Source organism: Falco naumanni, chromosome 5, assembly GCF_017639655.2.
Source record: "Falco naumanni isolate bFalNau1 chromosome 5, bFalNau1.pat, whole genome shotgun sequence".
In the NCBI taxonomy this organism is placed as follows: Eukaryota; Metazoa; Chordata; class Aves; order Falconiformes; family Falconidae; genus Falco; species Falco naumanni.
In genome coordinates this window covers 25,817,188-25,826,459 of record NC_054058.1, presented here as the reverse complement: position 1 = coordinate 25,826,459, position 9,272 = coordinate 25,817,188, and positions in this window count along the sequence as shown.

Sequence of the window (9,272 nt, the reverse complement as noted above, 5' to 3'; positions counted from 1 at the left end):
TCAAACTTCTGTAATAAGACCGTTGCCATCACTGCTCTGAGGCATGCTGGCCATCCCTTGCTTACTTCATCTAATTGCTTAGGGAATTATGTCACCAGCCTTTTCCAGTCCCCAGGGGTATGAGTCAGAACTCCTAACGCCACAAATTGTTTTTCATATATGTCACATGAAAAAGGGAGGGTAGGGGTGGCAGGGGTGTAATCCTCTCAACCCCAGGTGTTTGATCTGTCTATTAGCGCCGCAGGAAAGCAGAGACTCTTGTGCCCAACCAGTCTGTCCTTGTCCCTTTTCAGGGACCTTTCACTGAACAGTCCCACTGGATCAGAGAGCAATTGGACTGCCCTGTTCAGGGAAACACGCCAACAATATCAGGGGGACCCCTCAGCAGGTCTTCCCACTTTATCTGAATGTGTTACTCACTGCCAGCAACTGCTAGCGCCCACAAAGGACACACACTAACAATTTATGGAATAACACACTCTATTAACATAAAATCATGACAAGATCTGTGATGGCCGGTGATAGGGACTGCCTGCAAAAACAAGCTTGAAATGATACACAACCAAACTACATACAACCAAAATTTTGATTACTAATGACAGCTAGAATTAATTATTTATTTAGCATGCATAAGTCAAAGTTCTTACCCAACAGGCGTCCCTATGGGGGAGAAGACAGGTTCAGCCTGTCGACTGATCCTAGAAGTTTCAATGGAATCTTCCACTAACTTCTCCCCTCACCCGTCCACTTTTTATACTTCGTAGTACATTGCATATTCATTCATCATTCACGGGACTGGTTACAAGTTTCTCACTTCTAATGCAAATTAGTACGCATCCTCAGATAGTGCTACTGAAGTTCTCTGCTAACTACGCATGCTCCTCAAGCGGGTTTTGCCCTCTTTCAGGAGGGCTATTTGACTTGGAGGTTGTGATCTCCCACTACCACTATTCTCTTTGTCCTATTTTCAACTAATTTTCTGTTGATGTCAGTAGATTGCAACACCTTATCATCCTGTTTCCTCTTAGATAACTTAGATAATGGTTTTCTTTTCACTATCTGTTCTGTGTTTCTCATGCTCCCCAAGGCTGACTACCTTGATTAGCAGTCCCTTCATTCAGAACAACTTCAGAGAGCGAGTCAGCTTGACCTAACTTTGTGAACACTGAATCAGAGTTGGGTAACCCAGGAGTTTAGACAGCAATTCCCCCTGCCCTGGACTTATTTCAGTCCTGGACTAGTCCATTTCTTTCGCATTTAGGTGGAGCTTGAGTGACTCTAGTTATACATATTGTTGTTACTAACTGGTATGATGTGCTCAGTGAGGTGCAGTAGTACCTTGGAGGTAGGTAACTTTGAGATGGAGGTGTGTGTTAGTATTACAACTATATTATTTCATCTGAGGAAAGTAATTTCACCATAATGCTTGGTTTCATTGTGCCATCAAACAGCCACAGACACCTCATGGATTCTTCATGTGACAACCGGTGTGCAGCTTATCAGCTGTGTGGTGCCATCGAGTTCCCATTCCTGCAGGGAGCACAACAGAGAATGGCCACGGGGTCTCGACTCCACTCCACTATCTGTCACTCCTGCACTCCTGTCAGCATGTGCTGAGCTGGCAGGATGTGTTGCTTAAGGAACCGTGGTGATGTAGATTCTGTGCATGCAATCATTCTGAAGGTGACAGCTGTATTTTGCCCTAAAAAGTTTTCTGTAATACTATGCTTCTGTTAGGATCCAATTTTCTCTAATTCTTCGCCCCCAACAAGGAGATATTCCCACACTCTTGAATTACCATCACAGGCAAACCAGACTCAACTTGGGGAAAATAAAGTTATTACCAATTGAGTCGGAGAAGGATAATGAGAAAATAAAAACTAAATTTTAAAATCACCTTCCCTCCCCCCTCTTTATTCTTCCTCAGCTTCACTCACAAATTCTCTATCTCTGACCCCTGCAGCAGCACAGGGGGATTGGGAATGGGGGCTGTGGTCAGTTCATCACATATTGTTTCTGCTGCTCCTTCTTCCTCAGGGGAAGGACTCCTCATCCTCTTCCCCTGCTCCAGTATGGTTTCCCTCCCATGGGAATCACTCCTCCACAAACTTTTCCAAAGTGAGTCCTTCTCACAGGCTTTACTTCTTCACAAACTGCTCCAGTGTGGGTCCCTTCCATGGAGTACAGTTCTTCAGGAGCAGACTGCTCCAGCATGGGTACCCCCATGGGGTCACAAGTCCTGCCAGCAAACCATGCTCCTCATGGGCTTCTCTTTCCATGAGGTCATAGGTCCTGCCAGGAACCTGCTCCAGCATGGACTGTCTACTGGGTCACAGCCTCCTTCAGGTGCATCCACCTGCCCTGGTGTGGGGTCCTCCACAGGCTGCAGGTAAATCTCTGCTCCACCACGGACCTGCTGCACACAAATAGTACAAATATGTGCACATGCTTTATAAATATGTAATGGCAGAGGTGTTTAATTGTGAGCAATGTCCCTTGTGTGCAGTATGAGCTAATCAACAGCCACAAGCTATATGTGCATTTATAGCTTCGGCATGTACTTACATCCATCAACCAGGTATCTTTTTTGTGCTCTTCTACTAACCTGTCATAAGGGCAGGATTCCTCCATAGATGTAGGGATACCTCCAAGGGGAAGAGTATCCCCTAGTGTGGGCATATAATTAAATTATATTGATATCAAATTATTAATAAATTTTAATGTTTTGTTAGTAGTTTGACAATTAGAACAAATGAATTGTTACTGGCTATTTCAAGTTATAAACATTTTTGAATGCCCTGCTAAACACTTTGTTAAGTACCAGCAAGTTCTTCATTTAAATGAGGAAATTACCACTACAAGATGAATGAGATGACTGGAAGTTTACCACAAGAAACACTAACTAGGGGAAAGGTAATTCTGATGGGGAGATTGCAACCACCAACTCACTGACCACCGACTCAAGAGATCCCTCAGACTCAAAAAGAAGCTGAGACTGAGCTTGCAGACTAATTAATGTAAGAAGTGAGAGAATTGCTTAACAAATAGGAAACAAAGTATTGAAAGTTATGTAACTTGTAACCAATGAAGGCTGATGTCCTTGTTTGCTGAACTGTATAAATATCATAAAGTGTTGACAACTGGAGAGCTAGGCAGTTGTGGGTGATCACCTAGCTCCCTACTTAGCACAAAACAGAATAAAGGAATAAAAATACCTCAACTTGGCGTGTGGATTGGTGCTGAGCACCAGGTAATGAACCTGCCTACAGGACAGTAATACAGATCCTAGAAAATTAGCATGTGGAGTGGTTACATGTGGTCTCCCTGGTAGAAATCATTGCTGTAAATGTTTCCATTTCCAGTGTGTGGCTGCCTGAGCTACCCCTGTATTGGCCCTAACACAATCATCAGTAACCCACCCATGAATAGGCATGAGGGTGTATACAGTCACACTGTCTGGGCCAGTGATTCTTTCAGGTTCTTACAGTGTCCAAACTACAGCTAAAATTTGTTTTTCCATCAGGATATAATATATAGCGGAGCCTCGTAATGCCTTAGACCAAAATCCTACAGATTCTTCCCAATTTTTTCAGCCCAGTCATCTGCCATGATTCCTATGAGACTGTATCATCGAGAATAGCTACTTCTAATTCAAAGGGACATTCTTGTCTAGGAGTGTATAATTGCACACGCTCAATCAAAGCCTTTGATACCTGCAAAAATGCTTTTTGTTGTTGCTTGGTCCACTGCCAAACAACCTTCTTCCTAGTTAATTTCTGCAGAGGGCACATTAATACTACCAGATGTGGGATAAAAGTTCTCCAGTAAGGTCTGTAGCTGTTTTACTGTGGTTGGTACAGGAAATCACTGGACTGTTTGCTGTTCCTTATTTGGTATTTCTCCAGTCTGTCCATGCCAAACTGTTCCCAAGAATTGTACAGTAGCACTAGGGCCATGAATTGTCTTTGGATTAATAGCCTTGGTCCTGTATATGCACTTTAAGTGATTTGGCAGCTGCTTCAATTTCTTCTTGTAGCTTTGCCACAATCAATAGATGATCAGTATAATGGTAACCAGTAATGGTACCTGACCGTAATGCTACATCATTTCGTGGCAAATGGACGGACTGTGTATCCCTGAGGCAATACTTGGGAAGTATATTGCTTTTGTTGCCAGGTAAAGGTAAACTGGGTTTGGTTTCTGAAGCAATGGCTATCGAAAAGAAAGCGTTAGCAACATCTATCACCACCTTCCAGGGTTGTAAATTTTTGCTAATTTTTAATGTGAGAGTAACTACAGCTGGTTCTGTAACTGCAAGTGGAGGGGTAACTTTATTCAGTTCTTTATAATCTACAGTCATTCTCAAAGTGCCAGCCAGTTTTTGAACAGGCCAAAAAGGATTATCAAAAGCAGTCATGGTTTCCTTAATGATTCCCACTTTTTGAAGTGCCTGAATGGTTTGAGTAATTTCCTCCTCCCCCTGGAATACGATATTGTTTTACAGTTACCACCTTGGCAAGCAAGGATCCCACTTCAAGAATCCATACAAGATGGTTTTAAATTGAATAGTGAATTCCACTTGCAAAGTCCCAAAGCAGAAGCAACCATTTAAAGTTTCAACTGTTTGTCCTGACAACACATCAATACCCAAAATATATTCTTTAATCTGGGAAATTCACACTGTCATGGTGAATGGAATGGCATTTCCTATCGTTAATGTAGTCTTAGCTCAGAGAGCAGAGATTGGATTTCCCCCTAAATCCACAGGATCTGTGATGTGGCTTCTTTATTATTAATATTACTATGTAATGCAGTAACTTCAGCTCCACTATCCACCAGAATACTGGTATGCTACTTAGGATAGTTCATACAAATTTCAACACATGCTTCTGGCAGAGCTAATGTAGCCAAAGTGGCCACGGTGGTCCAGTGCTCAATACCTGGCCACCCCAGAATGCAGGGACTCTCTGACTTTTTTGTTGGCTGTGGCGTAGCTGTTCTTGAATCCTGTTGACTACACCATATGTGTGAGTCAGCAGAGGCAGAACACAGGAACAACCACAAAACCACAGATGAAATGCAAGGAGTAAACTTATTTTTGTTACTTTGCCAACCAGGGGATGCCTGAAGCAGCAGCCAGGCAGAGGCACACAAACTGAGCTTGGTCCATGCTGGCAGGTCGATGACCTGCTGTTTTCACCTGTGTATCAAGGATTCACACAGGCATAGATTACCCCTGTGCTTTGATCTTCTCTGTAGCTGGGCAAGAATTTCAAGCATGTCTGATAGTGCACTTCTAAACCTATCATAGGCTTATATTATCTAAACACAGACGTTCTGCTTGTCAGGCACACAAGGATAAACAAAATTAGTATGATATATGTGATTTTCTACACCTTAGCTGCATGTCATTTGAGCATGTTTATATTCCTCCTTGCCAATTGTTCATTGTTATCCCACAGTGCTTTGACGACTTCTTAACACAGCAGACTACTCAGGAGCTGATGAGAGGAGATGCTCTGCTGACAGTGATCCTTACAAGCAAGCTGGAGACCTAATCAGAGATGTGAAGGTTGAGGTACCCTTGAAATGGAGTTCAGGATCATGAAAGGAGGGAAGAAGGTAAAACCTGGGTTATGGTCCTGGGCTTCAAGAGGCCAGACTTTAGTTTGTTTGGGGATCTACTTGGATGAATCCATTTGATGTTGATACAAGGATTATTTACTTAAAAGAAAACAAGAAAGAATTTGAAAAACAGGATGTTAATCAACTCCTACAAATAGCTAACAAGACACAGCTTTGGAAGAGAGAATGGACACCGTAAATGCCTCAAGCTAAGAAATAACAAGATAAGCTCAAGGAGAACCAAATAGCTAATAAGACCGAACAGAAAATTACTTGAACTGTGTATGAACTATCCTAACTAGAAGATCCTCCCTCAAGCAAAGAAAGCCCCCTACTAACATTCTGGTGAGTGACCTGCTGCTCCACTTAGACACACACAGGTCTATGGGACTGGATGGGATCCACCCAAGGGCACTGAAGGAGCTGGAGAAAGAGCTGACCAAGTCACTCTCCATCATTTATCAACAGTCATGGCTAACTGGGGACGTTTCAGAAGACTGGAGGTTAGCCAATATGATACCCATCTACAAGAAGGGCAGGAAGGAGGAGAATCTGGAAAACTACAGGCCTGTCAGCCTGACCTCGGTGCCAGGGAAGGTTAGGGAGTAGATCATCCCAAGCACCATCACGTGGAACGTGCAGGACACCTGGGGGATCAGGCCCAGTCAGCATGGGTTTAGGAAAGGCAGGTCCTGCTTGAAAAACCTGATCTCCTTCGATGACAAGACAACTGTCTAGTGAATGAGGGCAAGGCTGTGGATGTTGTCTACTTAAAGCTTAGTAAAGGCTTTGACACTGTGTCCCACAGCATTCTCCTGGGAAAAACTGGCTGCTCATGGTTTAGACGGGTGTACTCTATGCTGGGTAAAAAGCTGGCTGGGTGGTTGGGCCCAGAGAGTGTTATAAACGATAACAATTAAAACAATTTTATTTTGGGTTCAATCAATTTAGTTTGAGAAACAATAAGCAAAAACAGCGCTGGGAGCGCAGAAAACTCAATTAGTTCCACCACACACACACCTGAGTCCTAAAAGCAGCGTCTTTTATGCCCGGATCTTGACCAATCCCTTCTTGCCAGATGTTCGTCCCGCTCTTTCCCCATGGGGCCGTTAGGGTTCGCCTTCTCCTCCTATTGGCTCTCCTTTGGCGCGCTTTTTCAAATCTCAAGGTCTTTGTCTCCTTCGGCAGGCCTTCCCTGGCGTGGTTTTGCTTTCCTTATCTCCCTTGGCGGGCTTTTCCAGGCAGCGATTGCCTCAGGGGAAGGGGAAGCCATCACATTGTCTTAAAGGAGAACCGCACGCGCCCACTCACCACAACTGTGATACAGGTCCCAGATTTACACAGGGTACAACAATTATTTTTGACATGAATCATGACTGCGTTTATCACAGTAGTGAATGGAGTTAAATTCAGTTGGCGGCCAGTCAGAAGTGGAGTTCTCCTGGGCTCAGTATTGGGGCCAGTCCTGTTTGATATCTTTATCAATGATCTGGACACAGAGATCAAGTGCACCCTCAGTAAGTTTGCAGATCACACCAAGTTGGGTGGCAGTGTTGATCTGCTGGGGGGCAGGCAAGCTCTGCAGAGGGATCTGGACAGGCTGGACCGATGGGCCGAGGCCAATTGTATGAGGTTCAACAAGGCTCAGTGCCGGGTCCTGCACTTGGGTCACACCAGCCCCACACAGCGCCACAGGCTGGGGCAGAGAGGCTGGAAAGCTGCCTGGTGGGAAAGGACCTGGGGCTGTTGGTCAACAGCCAGCTGAACATGAGCCAGCAGTGTGCCCAGGTGGCCAAGAAGGCCAACGGCATCCTGGCTTGTATCAGAAACAGTGTGGCCAGCAGGACAAGGGAAGGGATTGTCCCCCTGTACTCAGCCCTGGTGAGGCTGCTCCTCAAATCCTGTGTTCAGCATTGGGGCCCTCACATCAAGAAAGACATTGAGGTGCTGGAGTGTGTCCAGAGAAGGGCAATGAAGCTGGTGAAGGGTCTGGAGCACAAGTGTTATGAGAAGCAGCTGAGGAAACCAGGGTTGTTTAGCCTGGAGAGGAGGCTCAAGGGGGACCTTATTGCTCTCTACAACTACCTGAAAGGAGGCTGTAGGCAGGTGGGAGTATTGGTCTCTTTTCCCAGATAACAAATGACCGGACAAGAGGAAATGGCCTCAAGTTGCACCAAGGGAGGTTTAGATTGGATATTAGGAAAAAATTCTTCACTGAAAATGTGGATAACCATTAGAACAGGCTGCCCAGGGAGGTGTTGAAATCACCATGCCTGGAAGCGTTTAAAAAAACGTGTAGATGTGACATGTAAGGACATGGTTTAGTGGTGGACTTGGCAGTGCTAGGTCAACAGTTGGACTTGGTGGTCTTAAAGGTCTTTTCCAACCTAAATGATTCTATGATTCATGGTCCTGAAATTCAAGAGACTAGTCTATAGCCTGTTCAGGGATCTACCTGGATGAATCCATTGGATATGATCCCAAAGACAAGAGAGGTCCAGAGGAGCTGGTGCTTGCAGTTTTTTCCTCCCTAAGGAATCACTTCCTACAAGCTCAAGAATGGTGCACACCAGTATGCAAGTAAACCTGCAAAGGTGGCAGAAGGGCCTGCATGGATGAACAAGGAGATCCTGATTGAACTCAAGCATGAAAAGTAAGCATGCAACAGGTGGAAGCAAGGAGAGGTGACCCTGAAGGAACAGAGCCACTGTCGAAGAGTGCAAGAAAGGGGCTTAGGAAAGCCAAATGCATCTGGAGTTGATCTGGTGCAGGATGAGGTGGGCAACAAAAAGCACTTACAAGAGAAAATGTGGGCCAACTCCTGAATGGGGCTGGGACCTGGTTAAAAAGGATACTGTATGGGCCACTACAGAAGGCATTAAGAAGAAGAGAAAATTATTTCAAGCAGAACTTCAGCAGAGTTTAACTGTAGATTTTATTTGTAGAGATACGTATGTTAGGATGAGTGACTGCTAAATTTGAGCATATGACATAATATTAGAATGTGCTTCCATTAACAGTGCAACCTGGATGTACTCTGCATAACAGCTTGTTCCCACAGGAATGCGTAAAAGTATAATGCTTCCAGCAGACCTCAGCGTACCCTCTAGAACATTCAGTATTGTGCAAATAAGAGACTGATGGATTTGTTTTATTTCAAAGACTGCTGTAAAATTGTGGTGAAGCCCCCCAGTCCTCAGGGCTATTTAACCACTTAGTGGAACGAGCTACACCTGCACATCATCCATGTCAATCAATCCACTGCCTCTGAAGCAAGGCCACAGCTGCATGCCATCAATGCCAATCAACCCACTGCCTTCATTCTTCTACAACCTACTTTACAATCTACCAATTGTGAAGTCTGTTTTCCGCATGTCAAGGGTATGATATGAATCATCTAATTAACCTACCAATGCCTATTTTGAGTTATCCAATCATAAAAAAGTGTATTTTGTAGGTCTTACAGCACCATCACTTATCACCATCCTGTTTATCTATTAATCCAGATGTTTCAGTCATCAACTTCAGTAAAGTTACAAGGCAGCAGCAGCAGCCTGTGTTTCTCTTAGATAAGATTCTTCAGATCCTTTTGTGAGAACATAAGTTTCCTTATGCTGTTCTTTTTAGTAAGAGTAGGTGATGGGTCT